The sequence below is a fragment of the Gorilla gorilla genome, chromosome 16, assembly GCF_029281585.2.
Source record: "Gorilla gorilla gorilla isolate KB3781 chromosome 16, NHGRI_mGorGor1-v2.1_pri, whole genome shotgun sequence".
In the NCBI taxonomy this organism is placed as follows: Eukaryota; Metazoa; Chordata; class Mammalia; order Primates; family Hominidae; genus Gorilla; species Gorilla gorilla.
In genome coordinates this window covers 67,717,717-67,738,360 of record NC_073240.2, presented here as the reverse complement: position 1 = coordinate 67,738,360, position 20,644 = coordinate 67,717,717, and the positions used below count along the sequence as shown (strand labels likewise).

The 20,644-nt window shown below is 49.5% G+C and overlaps 1 long non-coding RNA gene across 1 annotated transcript; it reads left to right on the top strand.

The window, feature by feature from the left end:
- Nucleotides 1-8,115: 8,115 nt before the first annotated feature.
- On the top strand, nt 8,116-20,353 carry LOC101134549 (uncharacterized). Its single transcript, XR_008671662.2, has 4 exons — nt 8,116-8,784; nt 9,504-9,755; nt 10,186-10,283; nt 20,112-20,353. It is a non-coding gene; the product is annotated as an uncharacterized lncRNA (long non-coding RNA).
- The last annotated feature ends 291 nt before the right edge of the window (nt 20,354-20,644 follow it).

Genomic DNA, 20,644 nt, shown 5'->3' with positions numbered 1-20,644 from the left:
AGAGGAATACCTTCTAAGGTTCTGTAGCACTGTAGGGTGAACACAGTTAACAATAATTTAGTGTATATTTTCAAAAAGCTAGAAGAGAGGATTTTGAATGTTCACAACACAAAGAAAGACTAAATGTTTAAAGTGATGCATATGCTAATTACTCTGATTTGATCATTACACATTGTATGTATGTATTGAAATATCATTCTGTGTCCCATAGATACGTGCAGTTATTATGTGTCAAGTAAAAATAAAAGGAAAAAAAATTTTTTAAAGAGTCAGTCTGTCCTTAGGACTAGAAAAGTAGATGACTGAACAACCACATCTACTTTTGCTGCCTCTCAGAACTCACTAGAAAAACAGTAAATAGTGGCTTAAAATATATCTATGTATCTGTAAAGATTGGGAAGCAGAAGAAACAACAGCAACAAAATATTGGAAGATGGAAAGCAGATGGGCCACTGTAAATGAAACCCAAGAAAATTGAATACTTACCCAGTAGTGGGAAAAGCAAGAGTCAACCAGGCTTACATTCAGAATTTTTAGAAGGCTCAGAAACTGGAGGCTCCAGATGCCTCTGGAAGTGGAAATGAAGAGGGGCTAAATAAGGGAACTGACTGAAAGTCTGTTTAAGAAAAAGACAGATCTCAGATTCTCTACCTCTAAATAAATTGATGTCTACAGCTAGATCTCTCACTCCCCTCAAAGATTGGAGGGTTATTTTCTTGAAGGGGTAATATAGGAGGGTCTCTTGACAGATGGGTACCAGCAAAAGTTGAGGGCAGAGGTCCCATATCACCTGCTGGAGAATTGAGTGAGTGTGTCGTGTTGGTGCTGACACCACCTCCCTCCTAGACCTCCACACCTATTCTCCACCCAAGCCCTGGCAGCCAGGCTTCTCCTTTCAGGCAGGAGACTGGAATAGTCCTTCCTGAAGAATTTGAGCACCTCAAAAAGAGAGGGATGCTGACTTAGGAGCTCCCCAACTAGGTGACCCGGCAGACCTCCTTACAGGGGCACCGGCAGTTGATGACCCACTTCCAGCTAGCTGGCTCGTTCCTCATCATCACACATGAGCCCACAGCCAGAGATTCACAGGCAGCTGAAGACAGCCTCTCACATGAAAGATCTCTATGTAGATACATAGAGCAATTTGGAGGAATAAGGCTCTGCAAGGGAAGAAATTACAAAATAAACAAGGAAAACTTGTTATTACTCCAGAAATAGATGAGATGTGCTATGAGAAAAACCTTCAACAAATTAAACTTAACAGAGTTCAATCAAGCAAGGAACAATTCATGAATCAGGCAGCCCTGGAACCAGAATAGGTTTAGAGAGGCTCCAGCATCGTCTTTTGGTCAAAGAAGATTTATGGACAGAAAAAGGAAGAGATGTACAGAAAATGGAAGTGAGGTACAGAAACAGCTGGATTGGTTACAGCTTGGCATTTGCCTTATATAAACATGGTTTGAACAGTTGGCCATCTTTAATTGGCCAAAACTTGGTGATTGGCACAAGAGTAGGTTACAGTCTGTTTACACATCCAATTAGGCTGCAGTTTACTATGTACAGAGAAACCTGTAGGTCAAACTTAAAATATGTAAGAAGATGCCTTTAGAATACACTTAATTCAACAGATGAGATTATAATCATGAAATAAGAACGGGATCCTATGAAAAAATTATAAAAATAGCTCTTTCTTTTCACTTCCTTTCTTCCTCTCAATGGTTCAAAAGCCATTAGGTGGAGCAGCATAACGTAGGTAGGTGTGTTCTTAGACCTGGGGGTCTGGGGTGGCCCAGTGTCTGAGTCTATGTTTTGTTGCTTTAACAGAATACCTGAGACTGGGCAATTTATAATGAATAAAAATTTATTGGCCGGGCGCGGTGGCTCACGCCTGTAATCCCAGCACTTTGGGAGGCCGAGGCGGGCAGATCACGAGGTCAGGAGATAGAGACCATCCTGGCTAACACGGTGAAACCCCATCTCTACCAAAAAATACAAAAAAAAATTAGCCGGGCGTGGTGGCGGGTGCTTGTAGTCCCAGCTACTCGGGAGTCTGAGGCAGAAGAATGGCATGAACCTGGGAGGCGGAACTTGCAGTGAGCCGAGATTGCGCCACTGCACTCCAGCCTGGGTGACAGAGCAAGACTCTGTCCCAAAAAAAAAAAAAAAGAAAAAAAGAAAAAAAGGCTCATGGTTCTGGAAGCTGGGAGATCTAAAATCAAGGGTGTGCATCTAGTAAGGGGCTTCTTGCCTTGATATAACATGGTGGGAGGCAGCACATGGGTGAGAGAGCGCTTGAGAAAGAGAAGGAAGGGGGCTGAGCTGATTTTTTGATGAGGATACCACTCCTATGATAATAAACCCAATCCCATGATAACAACATTAATCCATTCATGACAACAGAGCCCTCACGGCCTAATCACCTCTTAAAGGTCTCACCTCTTAACACTGTTGCACTGAGGATTAACTTTCCAACACATGAAATTTGGGAGACACATTCAAACCACGGAATTCTGCCCCTGGCTTCCAAAATTCATGTCCTCACATACAAATTTCATTCCATCACAATAGCCCCAAAAGTCCAGAGTCTCATCTAAATCAGATATGGGTAAAACTCAAGGCATGATGAATTCTGAAACAAGTTCTTCTCCAGCTGTGAGCCTATGAGATTAGACAAGTTATGTGCTTCGAAAATACAATGGTAGGACAGACATAGGATAGACATTGCCATTCCAAGAGGGAGAAATAGGCAAGAAAAGAGAGGTAACTGGTCCCAAGTAAGTCCACTACCCAACAAGGTGCATGTTAAATCTTAAAGTGGAAAATAATCTTTGACTCCATGTCCCAACTTCTGAGCATACTGGAGTAGGGTTGGGCCCCCAAGGCCTTGGGCAGCCCCACTCTTATGCTTTGCTGGGCTCAGCCTACAATGCGGCTCTATGGATTGGAGTTTTGTGCCTGCAGCCCTCCTGGGAATGTGATGCACACTGGTAGCTCTGTCATTCTGGGGTCTCAGGAGTGGCTCCACCCTCATGGCTCCAGTAGGCATTGCACTAGTGGGACTTTCTGTGGTGGCTGTGGCAGCTCTGCCCCTGTGGCAGGTTTCTATCTAGGCCCTCAGGCTATCACATGACATCTTCCGAAATCTAGATGGAGGCCACCAGGGCCCCACAGCTCATGCACTCCATACGTCTGCAGAGTCAGCATGATGTGGTTGCTTCCAAGGGTTACTGTGCCTTTCAGAGCTGCAGCACGAGCTGCCACTGGGCCTGGTTGAGTCATTGCTGGGGCAGCCAAGGGGCACTGCACCAGAATACAAGGAGCGGAGTCCTGAGGCAGCCCTGGGCAGCAAGTGCAGAGGTCCCACAGGCGCCTCTCTGGATACTTCGGCGTCTAGGTCTGAGCTTCCCTTGAAGATCTCTGAAATGCCTTGTAGACCAGGACTCCCTGGAGAAACGGCTGATTCAGAACTGGGGCAGAGAAAGTGCAAGATGAGTGTGGAGCCTCTTGTGGGGCCAGAAAGCAAGGAAGTGCTCACAGAATGATGGGGACATGTCAAAAGGGCACAGGCACCACCCCAAAGGGGCTCCCATTGGTAGCACCAAAATATGTAATGTCGGTAGCAGGTTTTAATCCATTGAGTAAAATAAGAAACCATGAGTCCATATTCGCATGAATAAATAAAGGAATAAATTGAACAGGATAGTTACATAGTATCAAAGGGCCTCCCACGAAAATACATACCAATTACAAAGAGCGAAAGAATAAGTCTCAGGGAGAAGTCTGGCAGATGCCACCCTCATCGAGTGATCGGGATGGACATCAACAGGAATGGAACAGATGGAAACCCTGCCCCGCCTGTGGGCTGCAGCAAAGAGACAGCATCACAGAACAGCCCTGCGGAATTCCCGCCAGAGATGCAGGACCTGAATCTAGTCATGAGAAACATCAGACAACCCCAGACTGAGGGACATCCCACAATAGCGCGGTGGTGGGAACGTCAAGGAAATGCCAAGGAGCTGTGTAAACAGAAGCCGACTGGGGACTTGACAACTACGAGAAGCATGATTCTGACCTGCATTCTTTGCTACAAAGAACATCATGGGGAAAATAGCAAAACAGTGCGGCACCTGGAGATTACGTGGCAGTGATGCTTCACTGTTTATTTGCTGATCTTGATGGCTATAGAGAGGTTAGTTAGAAGATAACTTTATTTACAGGAAACAGGCACTAAAGAATTTGGTGGCCAGGCGTGGTGGCTCACGTCTGTAATCCCAGCACTTTGGGACGCCGAGGCGGGTGGATCACCTGGGGTCAGGAGTTTGAGACCAGCCTGTCCAACATGGTGAAACCCTGTCTCTACTAAAAATACAAAAATTAGCAGGGCGTGGTGGTGGGCACCTGTAATCCCAGCTACTTGGGAGGCTGAGGCAGGAGAATTACTTGAACCTAGGAGGCAGAGGTTGCAGTGAGCCAAGGTTGTGGCACTGCACTCTAGCCTGGGCGACAGAGCGAGACTCCAACTAAAAAAAAAAAGAAGAAGAATTTGGTGAACCTGGGGAGTGATTTCAGCAAGTTACTTTTACTGGTTTGGGGAGAGGGGGAGAATTACTTGTACTATACTTGCAACTTTTCTGCATGTATGACATTATTTCAAAATGAAAAATAATTAAAACTTAACAGGTAACAAAAAGTGAAAGGGCCTTTGCTCTAGCTTTGGGAGAACGTTTGCAGGCATGTTTCTTTGTTGGTGTGAGGGCGCCCTCGTGTGGTTACTCAGGCACAATGCAGCACGAAGGTCCAAGTGGAGTCTGACACCCTGGTTCCTCTTCTACAGCTGTAGATGTCCGCAGAGGTCATCTCATCCAACCCCTTGTCTCTGGCCAGGGTTTCTCCTCACCTAGATCATAAAGATACCTGTGTCTTCAGCCTCCAGAGTTCCAGAATCCCTTTCTGGCCCTGCCGCTGGGAACTTCCCTGAGGGGTATACCCCTTGTAGGTTCTCTGGACATGAAGTAAGCTGTGAGCCACGGTGATGAGGGGCTGGGCCAGCCACAAGGGCTGCAGAGGACGGAGCCCAGCGGGAAGGGCCCTAACCTCTGCCCAGCCTTGGGCACATCACCTCCCTGCTTGTAACTTCCGTTTCTTCATTTCTGCATTGGAAACCATGAAACTTGCCCAGACTTTCATGGGAGCTAATGAGAGGAAAAAAATAGGTCCCAGTTTCCAATTAATGGGTGACCACATGTCCGAGACAGCTGGGGAAAGCCTGATTTACACCTGCTGCCCGGCGTAATTACTAATGACCCCTCGTTCTTGCTCACAAGTGTCTCTGTTCAGAAAATACATCATCCGGTCACCCTACCAAGTATAGATGATATCCCGGGTGAATGAGAAATCACACAGTCACTCTGCCACCTGTGGGCTCACTTCCTAACGGATTTTTGAATCGTTTATTCCCACCCATTCCACTTTGGACGTGACCCTTGTCAGAGCAATGAATGCAAACTCATGTTAGTGTCACCGTTAACAAATCACAGAGAGTGAGTCCGATCTGAGAGGGGAGCTAAGTCCACCTTTGGGGGCTGGGCACTTGGTGGCCAGCTAGCAGGGCAGCAGATCTTTCTCTGGAACTCCAGGATCTTGGGCAGGCAGCTGGGCCCCAGGGGCCTGAGCATGTAGGTTACAAAGTGAATTGTTGAAAAAGATATTTAAGATCATAGTTCAGTTTTGTGATGGAGGAAAATGAAAGCAGCATCTCAGTCCCTCTTTTTGGAAAGGGAAATCCAAGCATTTGAGTGCTAGGGTGGGGCAGAGGTGGGTGAGGGGTGAGCAAGAGTGACAGCGTTTGTGTTTTGGGGGCTGCCACCAGATTTGGTCATCTTAGGGTGGATCTGGCTTTTCCTGGGGTGCGGGCAGGCCTGGGGGGATAGGGTGCCCTCAGGATCAGGCAGAGGGTGAAAAAGTACCTGGAAGAAGATGGTGGCTCTGGATGCTCTTCTGGGAGAGGAGATGAGGAGGTTGTGAGTTCCGGAGATGGGGTCCTGTGCCTGCTTCCCAGTGCAGGCAGGGCTTTGTTGGGCTGGTGGTGGGGGTCAGGGGACTGGACAGGGGTCTTTGGTGGCTCTGGGCACAGCCAGCAGACTGGAACATATCAGTAGCTCGCTCCATGCTGCAGGGGCCAGAGGTCCTGTAGCAGACATTTGCAGAGGAAGGGGCAGCAACAACGTCAATGTCACAGCCTGGGCTGCGGGCTCGGCCCTGCCCCATATCCGGGGACACCATGTCCATGAGCAACTTCTTGTAGGATTGAAGAAGGGGTGGGGATATAGAGTGCTGCAGAAATGCTCTAGAAATTGGCCCTTGTGGGCCGGGCGCGGTGGTTCACGCCTGTAACCCCAGCACTTTGGGAGGCTGAGGTGGGTAGATCACTTGAGGTCAGGAGTTCGAGATCAGCCTGGCCAACATGGTGAAACCCCGTCTCTACTAAAAACACAAAAATTAGCCAGGTGTGGTGGTGGGTGGCTGTAATCCCAGCTACTTGGGAGGCTGAGGCAGGAGAATCACTTGAAACTGGGAGGTGGAGGTTGCAGTGAGCCAAGATCGTGCCACTGTACTCCAGCCTGGGCAACAGAGTGAGACCTGTTTCCAAAAAAAAAAAAAAAAAAAAAAAAAACAAGAAGAAGAAAGAAATTGGCCCTTGTAAAGAGGGTATGATGGAAGGCATGGGGATACAGGTGAGCTTGATTTAGAAAACTGAAGGCCTGGGACATTTCTTAGACCCAAGTGTAAAGAAGGCTTCAGACCAGCTGTAGGAACTCAATGAGTTCCTCTGAGAGGGAGCAGGCTTTCAGGGAGCTGGGCTCGGGGCGCAGCAGAGACTTGGAGTTCAAGTTTCATTTTTCTTCAGTATTATTTTTTAAATGTACATTCATGTGCAAAGGGCATATGTTCTAGAAAACAGGTAATATGAGTGTTTCTATGACAGGAGGTCATTGTGAAGTGTGCCATTGAGTGGGGTACCTTCCATGGCCAGGTGCTTTGGGACAGGATCTCAAACCCTCACATCCACTCTGTAGACAGAGACTATTACCCGCATTTTTCAGATGGGGAAACTGAGGCTCCATGGGGAGCCGTGACCCCGCTGAGCTCTTACAGGCAGGTAAGTGACGGGGCTGGGATTTGTCTGTCTGTGTTGTGGCCACTACACCCCACCACCTGCCTGCGCCGTACTCCAGCTCGGCCGCTCATTCCCTGGGCCTCTTTGGGTTTCAGGCCCTGGCCTTTGGAGCTGTGGAGAGAGAGCTCGTGAGGAGGCCTGGAAGACCGTGACCCTGTGGAGGCACCTGGTGGTAGCCTGGGGGTTGCTGATGGGTGGTAGGTTCAGCAGTCAGAAACAGGAGCTGTTTGTTGCCGGGGCAGGGACAAGCCAGGGCCCCGGGACTCATCTGTGCGTGTCCCTGGCCTGGCCCCAAGCCCTGCACTTCACTTCCACCTTGCAGATATTGCCAACTTGAACCCTACAGAGAAGGGGGTTCTGGGAAAAGCAGTTCTGAACCTCAGGGGAGAGCAAAGGTGCCAAGTGACACCCGGCCTAGCACAGTGCCTCTGGGGCCTGGCCTTGTTGCTCTGGGTGCAGAGTCCTCCTTTGCAAGGGAAAATCCTTCGCCAGCCCTGGCCTCCTTGGCAGATTCCACAAAGGGGTGTGTGCAGGGAGCCTGGCAGCTGCTTTGTGCTTAACACACGTCACTGAGTCCAAATAGAAGGTCTTACCTTAAAACATAACTTACAGAGAACACATGGTGACGCTGTGGGCTGGGAGAGCTTCGTATCAAGGTAGCAGCTGCATCTTCAGGCTCTTCAGTGTCCTGAGGGGAACCGTCAGGCCTCTCAGGGCAGGTGTGGGCTCTGGGGGAAGCTGCAGTTGGGAAGACAGCTTGGCAGCTGCCTCTGCCCCTGCCCCTGACACACACTGGACATGGACACAAACCAGCCCCACCAGGCCCCCTGCCGCAGCCTGGAGCCAGGTAGTGTGGCTCAGCACTGTGACCTCGCAGGGGGCCCTGGGCTCCTACATTCTGAAGGGAAAGAAGAGGGAGGGAGGGAGGGAGACAGGACAGGGAGGTGGGGAGCCACTTCCATCCCTCTCTGGTTTCCTCTCCCCATCCTCCCCGCTCCTCTCTGACCATCCTAAGGGGCCCTCAATGCTGTACAGGTTACAGAGTCCCCCTTTCTCCCTATGACCCCTGCTCTGGCATTAAGATGTGGGGATGAGAGAGGGAGAGCAGGGCCCTTTCCCTGCCCCCCCAGAGCTGGCCCTGCTGGGGGTTCAGGCGCCTGTCTCTAGAGCAGGCTCTGGTAGCCTGGGCAGCTGCTTTCAGAGAGGGCTTTGTGCAAGTGGCCTCATGCTTTCTCTTCCTGGGGGGGAAGCACCACCGGGGGGAAGCACCACCAGGAGGAAGCCTGGCCTGGGAGTCCCAGAATGAAGCCAAACTCCATCACCCCTCTCTCACGCCAATCCCTACCTGCCAAACACCCCCACAACTTTCTCCACAGAATTAGCCAATTAGAAAAAGCTTCTCTTCCCAGGGCCTGTAGAGAGGCAGTGCCAAGTGGGGTGGGCTGTGTTGGGACAAGGGACAAAGATGCGAGGCTGAGTCCAGCCCCTGCTGTGGGGTGGCTGTGAACCTTTGGGTGAGTTTCGTTCGAAGCTTTGGACCTGAGTTTCTGCCTGTGATGAGCAAGCTCGCGCCTGCCTCACCAGCCCATAAGCAGGATGGGTAGGAGGTGAGTCCAGCCCCCAGCACAGTGCCAGGTGCATAGTAGACACCCAATAAAGTACAATGTGGGATTTTTTTTCCCCAGAGATGGAGTCTTGCTCTGTTGCCCAGGCTGGAGTGCAGTGGCACAATCTCGGCTCACTGCAACCTCTACCTCCCGGGTTCAAGCGATTCTCCTCCCTCAGCCTCCCAAGTAGCTGGGATTACAGGCACGCACCTCCGTGCCTAGCTTTTTGTATTTTTAGTAGAGACGGGGTTTCACCATGTTGTCCAGGCTGCTCTCGAACTCCTGACCGCATGATCCACCCACCTGGGCCTCCCAAAGTGCTGGGATTACAGGCTTGCACCACCATGCCTGGCCTTTTTTTTTTTTTTTGAGACAGTATCACTCTGTTGCCCAGGCTGGAGTGCAGTGGCACGATTGCAACTCACTGCAACCTCCAACCCCTGGCTTCAATCAATCCTCCCACCTCAGCCTCCCAAAGCTCTGGAATTACAGGTGTGAGCCACTGTGCCCGGCCTATATGTATTGTTTTTTGTTTGCTTGTTTGTTTGGGACGTGGTCTCGCTCTGTTACCCAGGCTGGAATGCAGTGGTGCGATCTTGGCTCACTGCAGCCTTGACCTCCCAGGCTCAAGCGATCCTCCTACCTCAGCCTCACCAAATAGCTGGGACTACAGGCTCACACCACCATGCCTGGCTAATTTTTTGTTGTTGTTGTTGTAGAGATGGGATTTCGCCAGGTTGCCCATGCTGGTCTTGAACTCCTGGACTCAAGTGATCCACCTGCCCTGGCCTCCCAAAGTGCTGGGATTACAGACTATATATTGCTAAAGAAAGAAAAAGCACCAATGGCTGAAGCTAGAGAGACCTTGCTGAGGAAGAGGGAACCTAAAATGGGAAATAGCGGCCTGGTAAAGAGGTGTGGCCAGAGGACAGCATGGAGCAGAGCCAGGAGAAACTGCTCTGGGTGAAGAGGTGAGTCTGGGAGCTTTGGAGGGGGTGTACGGAGAGTGAGCTACTGACCTGTTTCCAACACTAAGTCCTCTTTGAGTGGTCCCACCTCTGATGACATCTCCATCCCCTTAGCTCTACAGGCCAGAAACCCAGAAGGCGGCTTTAGTACTTCCCCTCATCCCATATCCAATTCATCTGCAAGCCTTGCTGAGTTTGTCTCCTAAAAAGCTCTTGCATGTGCTCACTTCTCATGCCCCGGCAAACCATGAGAACAGCAGAGGGATGGGCATGAAGGCTGGGCAGCCAGAGGGTTAGACTGCAGTGGTCCCAAGCCCTTGCTGCATTTGTGCAACACACCCTGGTGTGTGGCCCAGTACAGAACATAGCCCCATCTTGCTGCGCCGAGGACGTGAACATCTGATCTAAGCTTGGCCCCTTTGCTTCTTCCAAGCTGGAGGCGGATTATAAGTGAGTGATGAGAAGAAGTAAGGGCAGTTCTGTACTCATCCTCGCAGCAAGGCCCAGGGCCAGTGGTGGCCACCTCACCAGGTAATCCCTGCAATGTGGATCCAGCTGGGGACGGAACACCTGGCTTCCCTCACCCCTGTGCATTTCCTATGCCTGGGTCTCCCGCCTTCGCATCAGCTCTGAGCGCTGCTCAAGAGCCTTCCGATGTGTTCCCTGTTTAATACATGGTTAGTTTCTGTTAGTGTCTGGCTACAAAGTGAGCTGCAATCGAACCCAGGAGTTCAGAGACAAGGGGGATGGATCAGGATTTGGGTGGAGGACTTCTGGAAGGAGGTGGGACTTGAACAGAAGTTTAAAGGAAGGGAGAGGGCTTTCCAGGGGAAGGAAAGTCTGCCCACAGTGAAAGGAAAGCTAGAACAGTGAGCAGCAATGAGGTGAGGGAGCATTTCTGGGAACAGAAGGGAACTTTGGGGGCTCCCTAATTTATAGCCCCTTCCTGGTAGGACCAGCCCTGACTCTAAGTACGTATCACTGTCATTTCACTAAAATGAAAACTGCCTCAAGATTCACGTATGCATATGGCTTTCATTAGGAGGTATGATTAACTCACTTCATTTGTTCATTCATCAGATTTAATTGGGTGTCTGCTTAGTGGCAGGTGCTGTGTTGGTCACTGGGGACACTGAGATGAATACATATAATCCTTGACCAATCCACAAATTCAGTTCAGAGGGACAGACAGGTACCAGTCCCATGCAGCACAGCAAGGCTATGCTGGGGAATTACATGACATTTGGGGGCACAAAGGAGGCAGCAGGGACCTCTGCCTGAGATGAGTCAGAAAAGAACTTCAGAAAGTAGGTTCCAGTTCACACTAACATGTCAATGACTAACATGGCATGAGATCTGTTCCTGAGACAGAAGAGCAAGTTAATATCTGCCTCATTTGCCTGGAGTCAGGATTGATAGACAGGTTTTGACAGCCAGTAGGGAAGCAGGATAGTGCTGTAGTTAGAAGCATAAGCTTTAACACCAGAATACCTGGATCCGAGCCTCAGATCTGCTATATATATGCCATCTGACCCAAGCCAATGACTTAGCCTCTCTGAGCTCATTTCCTTAACTGGAACATAGGAATAAAAAGAGGATTTACCTCATAGAATTTGGGGGAAGATGAAATAAGATAATACAAACAGTGTACCCAGCACACAGTGAACACTCAGCACATGTCAAATAAAAAGTCAAGCTCACTCTGAAGAGGGGAGAGGATAACTAAGGAGAATGAAAGGCCTCAAAAGTAAGGCTGAGAAAATAAAATGTAAATAATAGTAACCAATGAATATTATATGTTATCATCAATGCACGTATAGATATGCTTTTTTCCCTCATTTAATCTTCCTCACAACTCTGTGAAGCAAGTCGTATCATCTTCATTTTCAATTCTATTTGTTGCAACCCCTTCTTTTTATAGAGGAGGAAACTGAGGCTCAGAGGGGAAGCCATTTCCCCAAGGCCTCGCACACAGCGTGAAGATGCAGTCTGGGTCTTCAGGCCACGCACCTGTGCTTTTGTTTGAGCCTCTTAATGTGGCTGCCTGGGAGGGCTGGAGGGGACCCTGGCCTGAGCCAAGGCTGGGAGGCTGCACTGGGCACTGCAGGTGTGACTGATGAGGAGACAGAGCTGGCTGAAGTGGAGGCTCTGCACTGGGGAGCAACCAGGAGGGTTCAGTGGCGATCCCTGAGGGAAGATAGACAAGTGGGCAGGGAGGCGAGGCAGACGCCTTACAAATGAAAAGGCAGAAGCCAAAGGTTGTAGCCTTTCTGGGGCAGAGGGGTGGCCTGCAGGGACTGGAGGCAGGGTCTGGTGGCAGAGCTCTGGACTCCTGCACTAGGGGAATGTCCTCCCAGGGCCAGGCTTTTCCACATATCTCCTTTTGCCCAAGTAGACATTATAATTCCTCCTCTGCCATTCAGAACACGGAGGTTCGGAGAAGTGCAGTCACTGGCCCAGGGTCACAGAGAAAGGAAGTGGCAAACCATCACTCAAACCAGGGTCTTCTGTCTCTGATGCTATCTTCCTTCCAAAACATGATCCTAGCAGCTAATAAGAATCGTTGACGACTGACTAGGAGCCACAGACAGTGCCGAGCACTTTACCTGGATTACCTGTAACCTGTAATGTCCCTCCCTCATTTTATGGAGTAGGAACCTCAGGCTCAGAGAGGTTATGTGAGATGCCTGAAGCCACACAGCATTATAACCCAGATCTTTCTTGACTCAGAAGCCCATACTCCTTTCTCTATAGCTTGTTTCCTGAAGTGTGTTCCATGGCATGCCCATTGGCATCCTGGCAGTGGAGGTGTTGGTGAACAAACATTTTGGGAAACATTGGGTTAGACAGTGATCTTCATGTTAAGGTTTCTCAGAACCTGTAATAATCTATTTCGTGAATCTCTGACAGTGGAAATTGGTATACACGAACTGATTTGGTCCTTAGAACTCTTTTATCATTAAACATTACATTGGTTAGAAATGTGTTGAGTTGCAAATAAGAGAACCACCTCCCTCAGTAGTGGCCAGGAACCAGTACAGAAATAAGCAGTCCAGGGCTGATGTGGTGGCTCAGTCATGGTACTGGGAAACCAGACTCCTTCCAGCTTCCTGCTCTGCCCTCCTTAACATGTAGCTTTCATCCTGATGGTTGCAAAATGACCACAGCCCTTTCAGGCACCACAGCTACATTCCAGGCAGGAAGAAGGAGAAGGCAAGGTGCAAAGGTGAGTTTGAACCTTTATATCCTGGAAGCATCCTCCAGCTGACTTCTGCTTACATCTCATTGGCCAGAAGTATGTCACTTGATCACTCTAGCTGCAAAGGAGCCTGGGAGAGAGAGTATTTCTAAGGAGCACATTATCAGTTGAATGGAATCTGAGGTCTATGCATAAGAAAGAAGGGGAGGATGGATACCACAAAACCCCTTCTGGGATTAGTGTTCTGTGAACCTAATTTGGAATATGTTGCTCTATACTCAAGCACCACCCCCTCCCTTTTATTTTTCTGCCCAAAGTCAACTCACTTTCCAAGGCCTAAAATGGTCCCTCCTCTGCCAAGGCTCTCAGATTTCCCCTGCCTCCTACTTCATACCCCTTCCTCCTTGGCAGTTGGTGCACTCCTTATCAGTACATTGTGGGTTGTGTAAGAGTGAGGAATATGGAAGTCCAACTCCCCTATTTTGTTACCTATCTGCTGCTGGAGGGCAAGGACATATCTTACTTGCATAGGTATCTACTGCAGGGCAAGCCCTTGGCACAAAAGCCAATTAATTGTATGAATGGAATGAAGAGGCAGACAGTGGTTCAGAAAGCCTTGCTTGGTTAATTGAAGCAAGCACCAACTTAAGCCAGTATAAACAGAAAAGCAGACTCTTTAAGAAGGATCCAGAGGGCTTTGGGGAACACAGGGCCAGAATGTAGGCAGGGCTCAGGACAGGATGGGGACAGTCTGAAACGGCATTAGGATGCCAGGCAGCCTCTCTCCACATGGGTTATTTCATTCCTGTCTTAGAACCTTGGGGCTGCTATAACAAAATGCCGTAAACTGGGTGGCTTATAAGCAACACAGATCTATTTCTCATGGTTCCGGAGGCTGGGAAGTCCAAGACCAAGCTGCTGGCAGATTATGTATCTGGTGATGATGGCCTGCTTTCTGGTTCAGAGATGGCACCTTCTCACTGTATTTTCACATGATGAAAGGGGCAAGGGTCTTTCTGGGGTCTCTTTATAAGGGCACTAATCCCATTTATAAAGGCTCCACCCTCATGATCTAGCCACGGGCCCCACCTCCTGAAACCATCACTTTGCGGGTGAGGGTTTCAACCATGAATTTAGGGGACAGGCAAATATTCAGACCAAAGCAGTTTTGCACTGTCTACAGCCCATTTTTCTCTGCATCTCTGTCTAGGAGGCAGGAAGAAGATGGTGGTCCCTGGGTTCCCAGTGTAAATTAGCTCCAGACCCAACTGACCCACTTGGTCCAATTCCTTAGCCTGGGGAAAGACTCTGAGTAGCCCAACTTGGGTCAGGTATCACCGCCTGTGTCTTCCCAGGGTGGCCCAATCAATTGAGTCCACGAGAGTGGGGTGGGGAGGAGGTAGTAGGGCTCATGCAGTGCAGCAGGTGAGGGACAGTTAAAGCAGATACACCAAGATGTGACTACCTCAACTTCAGATGTTGTCATATAGCAGGGGTCAGCAGATGATGACCCATGGGCTAAATCCAGCCTGCCACCATTTTGGTAAGTAAGGTTTTATTGGAACACAGCTATGCTCATCCGTTTATGTATTGTCCGTGGCTTCTTTCACACTGCAACAGTGGAGTTGAAGACGTGACAAAGACCATGTGGGCTGCCAAGCCAGATATTTTTTATCTGGCCCTTCATAGAGCCTGTTTGCCAATGCCTGTATTATAGGGAAGAAGAATGTCTGTCGAGGAGACAGGGGGAAAGGATCTGTCGTTCAGATCTGTATCCCCAAAGGCCATGGCAGGGGCAGCTGGATGGATGGACGGACGGACAGATGGACAGATGGACATATGGATGGATGGATGAATTAGAAAGGCAGAAGCTGGAGCCGCTGCAAGTTCTCAGACCACTTCCTTGGATTTTGAGCAGTGCAGAGGGACGCTGGGGAAGGGTGTTTTTTCCTCCTTGTTCGCTCAGCCCCACATCTGCTCTTAATTGAGGCGTAGTGGTACAAGCCTGATTGGGAATAGCAGGGGCTGGGATGTGGTGAACATTAGGGAATAGTCACTTGGCGGGCTCCGGAGCTGCCAAAAACGAAAGTGTGCCGCTCGGCCAGATGTTCGCTCATTACCATCCGCTCTTCCTCAAAAACGTTTTAAGGGAACATTTGTTTGTTGAGGAAACACAGCTGTTCCCAGGGAAATGGGTTTCCCTCCTATGGGCAGAGAAGTGGGGGAGGGGACTGTCAGGAGAGGGACACTGGGGACGCCGTGGGTGGGTGGCAGCGAAAGACTCTCTGTCCGGCCAAGGGCGGGGGTCCGTGTGGACTGCCCTTCCGGACGGACATCCGTCCATCCTTTAGAGACTGTCAAGTCCTGGTGCTCGCCTTGCAGCCTGACTTTCTCCACACTCGTGCGAAGGAGGGACTGCTAGCTGGGTTTCCCAGAGAAGGAAGCAGAGGCTGAAAGGTGAAGTGACTCGACCAAGGCCACAGGCTCATCAGTGGCTGAGCCCAGCCCTGCAGCTGGACTCTGGTCACTAAGACTCTGGCCGGTGCACAGGCCCCTCATGTTCTGGCTTAGTCTGGGGTGTGTCTCCCTTGGGTCTCAGCCTTAGAATCTCCACTTTCCAGCTTGCTTGCACTTCTGTCTCTGCATCTCACTTTTAATTTCCTGTATCTCTTTGTCTCTTCCTTCCCAACCCTGGTCTTCTGTGTTTTCCACTTGATTCTGCCTGCCTCCCACTCTGCCCTTCTCGGGGGACCATGCCAGCATCTGTGGGTGTGCAGCTGCGGCTGAGCGGGGCTCTTCCTCCATCTCTGTCTCACTGTTTCTCTGACTCACCCCCTGTGTCCCTCTCCACCCTGTCTTTCTTTGTGCCCAACCAGTGCCCCAAGACACCATCTTGGTGTCTGGGGCAGGATCCGTATGATTTTGCCTCCACTGGGGCAACTTACTTTTCTCTCTCCTTGGTAAATATTTCTTTTTTTTTTTTTTTCAGATAGTGCTTTTCCAGTTGTGTGTCATGACCACTGATGGATCATGAAATCAATCAATAAATGCTAGGTTGTGACCAGCAACTTAAAAAAGGAAAAAAAAAAAGAATAGAAAATATCCGAATATGTTGTACATACTATTTTGTGAATTATTTGTTTCAGTTCTCTGTATGGATCTGGATTCCAATGTAAAATATTTTCACAATGAGATTTGATTAAAAATGTTTGAAAACCATTGAGTAAAAGTGCTTTGGCCACAAGTAGCAGAAAAGTCTGACCCAAAAGGCCCCAAAAGAAGGAATTAATTATCACCACTATAAGAAGCCCAGGGGGCGGGGCTGGTGAATCAGGGGCTGGACAATATCATCAGGGAGTCAGGTTCTTTCCTGTTTTGCCCTTGGCCCTCCTCAGTGAGCCAGCTTTCTGCCCTCATTGTCACAAGGTGGCTGCTGTGGCTCCATCCACCCTGACAGGTCCAAGAGAGAAGGAACTGTCTCCTCCCTGACACCCCTTTGTAAAAACCAGGAAATCTTTCCTCTCACATTTTACTGGCCAGGACACATGCCCACCCCTTAACTTGTCACTGGCAAAGGAGGCAGGTTTACCATGAATGGCTTTCACTAACCAGAATGGAGCTCTTCCCACAGTAGATGGCTGTGCAGAGGAGAGTGGGCAACAGAGGCCGGGGGCTTCTCTTGCCAAGGAGAAGATGGAGAAGCCTGTGGGCCCCGCTGCCACCATCTGCCCCAGCCTCTCACATCCCTTCTGCCTGGGTGCCTGCCTCAGTGTCCCTTTAGTCCCTCTTTCGGTCTGTCTTGAGGGGAGGCCATGGCATGTGATGGGTATCATTTAGGCTCTCTGTGTTCATCTCCTGTGGCTGCTGTAACAAATCACCACAAACTGGGTGGCTTAAAGCAACAGAAATCAATTCCCTCACAGTTCCGGAGGCCAGAAGACCCAAATCAAGGCCAGCAGGGCTGGGATCCCACTGAAGGCTCTAGGGGAGAATCCTTCCTTCACTCCGCCAGCTTCTGGTGGCCCCGGGCATCTTGGCTTTTGGCAGCATCACTCCTGTGTCTGCCTCTGTCTTCCCATGGTGTGAGCATGTGAGTCTGTGCATGTGTGTGTGTGAGCATGTGTGAGCATGTGCATGAGTGTGCATGTGAGAGTGTGTGAGCCTGTGCATGTGTGAGTGTGAGCATGTGCGAGCATGTACATGAGTGCATGTGTGTGTGTGAGCATGTCAGCCTGTGCATGTGTGCGAGTGTGAGTATGTGTGAGTGTGTGCATGATCCTCAACTTAATTACATCTGAAAAGACCTTTTGTTCCAAATAAACTCACATTCACAGGTTCCTGGATGTGGGAATACATTTGGGGGTCACCCTTCAACCAAGGCAGTAGGGCCTATGAGCTGTTAGAAAAACATCCCTGATCCCCCCTTGAGGGTTATAGGGCCCCATTGTTTCTATTCACTGTGAGCCTCTTAGACTACACTTAGTAGCTTCTGCTGATGAGGTGACTCGAGGTGGGCCCCTCCATCATTTACACTAACAAGATAATTCAGGATAAGGACTGTCTATGTCAGGAAAAGCAGTCATGGCATTAGAGAGCTGGGGCTTTGAGTCATAGTACATCAGCCTGACCTCTGGGGAGGGGAGGTGGGCTGGAGATTGAATTCCATCATGTGGGCAATAATTCCATCAATTACGGCTATATGAAACTCCAATAAAAACTCTGGACACTGATGCTTGGGTGAGCTGCCCTGGTTGGCAGTCCTCTGAGTTGGTCACATTCAAAGCTGAGAGGGTGACGTGTCCCTGAGGGTAGTGGGGGCTTTGCATTTGAAATCCACCCATACCTTGCATACATGTCTCTCTCTGTCTCTGGTTGGCTCTGATTTGTAACCTTCTGCTATAATAAAACTATAATGGCCAAAAAGACAAATGCTGTAGGATTCCACTTATACAAGGCACCTAGGGGGTCAAATTTATGGACACTGAAACTGTTCCAGGGTGGTTGCCAGGAGCTGGAAGGAGGGATGGGGAATGGTTGTTTGATGGGTACAGAGTTTCAGTTTTGGAAGGTGACAAGCATTCCCACGATTGGCTGCACAGCAATGCCAGTGTGCTTAGCACTGCTGAACTGGACACCGAAAAATGGCTAAGATGGTAAATTTTACACTATGTGTATGTTACTACAGTTTAAAAAATTATAATCTTAAATATAGTGCCTTTCTGAGTCCTGTGAGTCTTTCTAGCAAATTATCAAACCTGAGGGTGATCATGGGAACTCCTAAATTTGTAGCCAACGGGTTAGAGGGCGGGTGGCCTGGGGAACCCGTGAGCTTGCAGCTGATGTCTGGAGTGAGGACAGTCTTGCAGAGGACTGTGCCCATTACCTGTGAAGTGTGGCCGCACTCCACGGAGATGAGAAAAGGGGAGGAAGAAAGTGAGAGCTGACTTTTGCACCAAGTGGCTTTTGGAATCCCACCCAGCCCTTTCTGTGATTCCTTTACAAAGACCCCCAGCTCCGGAGCACTGCCCTCTGCCCACCACCACCTATCGGTTCCACTTACCAGTGCTGGGCTCCTTCCCCTTGATTCCCTTTTTAGGATGTGTGTGTGTATGAGTGTGAGTGTGTGTGTGTGAGCATGAGTGTGTGTGAGTGAACATGAGTGTGAGAGAACATGAGTGTGTGTGAGTGGGAGCATGTGTGTGTATGAGTGTGAGAGTGTGTGTGTGAGCATGAGTGTGTGTGAGTGAACATGAGTGTGAGAGAACATGAGTGTGTGTGAGTGAACATGAGTGTGAGAGAACATGAGTGTGTGTGAGTGGGAGCATGTGTGATCCTGTGCATGTGTGACTGTATGTGAGCGTGTGTGTGCCTGCATGAGTGTGTGTGACCATGTACACGAGTATGTGGGTGTGTGTGACCATGTGTGTGTGAATGCATGTGGGTGTGTGACCATGTGTGTGTGAATGCATGTGTGTGTGCGTGTGTGAGCATGTGTGTTTGCACGTGTGAGTGTGTGCATGTGTGTGTGAGCATGTGTTAGCGTGTGCATGAGTGTGCATGTGTGAGTATGTGAGCATGTGAGCATATGCATGTGTGAGCGTGTGCATGTGTGTATGTGAGCCTGTGCATGTGTGCAAGTGTGAGCATGTGTGAGCGAGTGCATGAGTGTGCAAGTGTGAGCATGTGTGAGCGAGTGCATGAGTGTGCATGTGAGTTTGTGAGCCTGTGCATAAGTGTGAGTGTGAGCATGTGCGAGCATGTGCATGAGTGCATGTGTGAGTGTGAGCATGCGAGCATGTGCATGAGTGTGCATGTGTGAGCATGCGAGCATGTGCATGAGTGTGCATGTGTGAGCATGCGAGCATGTGCATGAGTGTGCATGTGTGAGCGTGTGTGTGTGCATGTGTGAGTGTGTATGTGTGAGAGTGTGCGTGAGTGTGCATGTGTGAGTGCATTCTCTTCCCATCAGGACTGTGAGCTCCTCTAGGCCTAGAACTAGACTTTCTACCTTTCTGTTGCTTGCACTACCAAAGTGTTTCCTGATGAACGGACCCAGACTTCTCTCTCTTCCCAGCCTGAAGGGCTGCCTCTTTGGTGGGCACTCACTGCCGTGCTTCTATCGTAAGAGTTTGTTTCTTTGAGTTTGTGCTGGATTGCTCTTTGGAGTCCTTGTAGACAACAGGAAGGAAGAGAGCTGTTCAGCTACAATCCAGCACAGTGACTAACAAAACAAACAAAACACTGCCTGGCTGCACCCCGAGCTCGCCACCCCCACCTGTGGTCCTGAGGCCAAGAGGAGGGATCAGATCCTCCTTCCCTAGGATGACCTCGCAGTCCCTGGGGATGCGGACTGTTTAATTAGAACACCTTCAGTCGGAAACGCTCATCCATTTATAGGGAAAACAGCAACAGGCTTTTAAGGACATGCCATAAGTTTTACAGTTATTGGATTTTTCAACTTGTTTACAAAAGCAATATTGTTAAATGGCCAACGGCCAGGCCCAGTTGTTTTTCCTCCTGTGCCTTCTGACGACAGGAAGGCATATTATCTCCCCCCAGCCAGCTCCCGGGAGGTGTGTGCAACTGCATTCCATTTTGCTATCTGTTTAATTATCCATTCAGCCCAGCTTACACTAAAGCTCTTTCTCGTTTATTCACAGCCAGATCTGCTCTGGAATGCAGCAAAGAGCTCCTTCCTGCTTTCTCAGCCCCTGCAGCGGCTCCTGCTTCACTTCAAGAAAATGCCAGCCCCCTAAGAACCTGTCCCTTTGGAACAGTGGATCCAAAAGCTGACCCAGGAGACCTTGAACTTAACACCTCTGTGTCACGGGCTCCTTAATGATAGAAAGAAGATTGCTTTAGAAGACTGGTTTGCGAACCAGTCTGCTGGGCACTAGAAGCCTTGGGAAGATTTGAAAAATAAATCTTATTGGCCTCACCATTTCACATTCTGACTTAGAGGGTGTGGGCTCTCTAATCTGATTGTGTTTGTTTTTGTTTTTGTTTTTGAGACAGAGTCTTACTCTTTCGCCCAGGCTGGAGCGCAGTGGCGCGATCTCGGCTCACTGCAACCTCCACCTCCCAGTTTCAAGCGATTCTCCTGCCTCAGCCTCCCGAGTAGCTGGAATTACAGGCATGCACCACCACACCTAACTAATTTTTGTATTTTTAGTAGAGACGGGGTTTCACCATG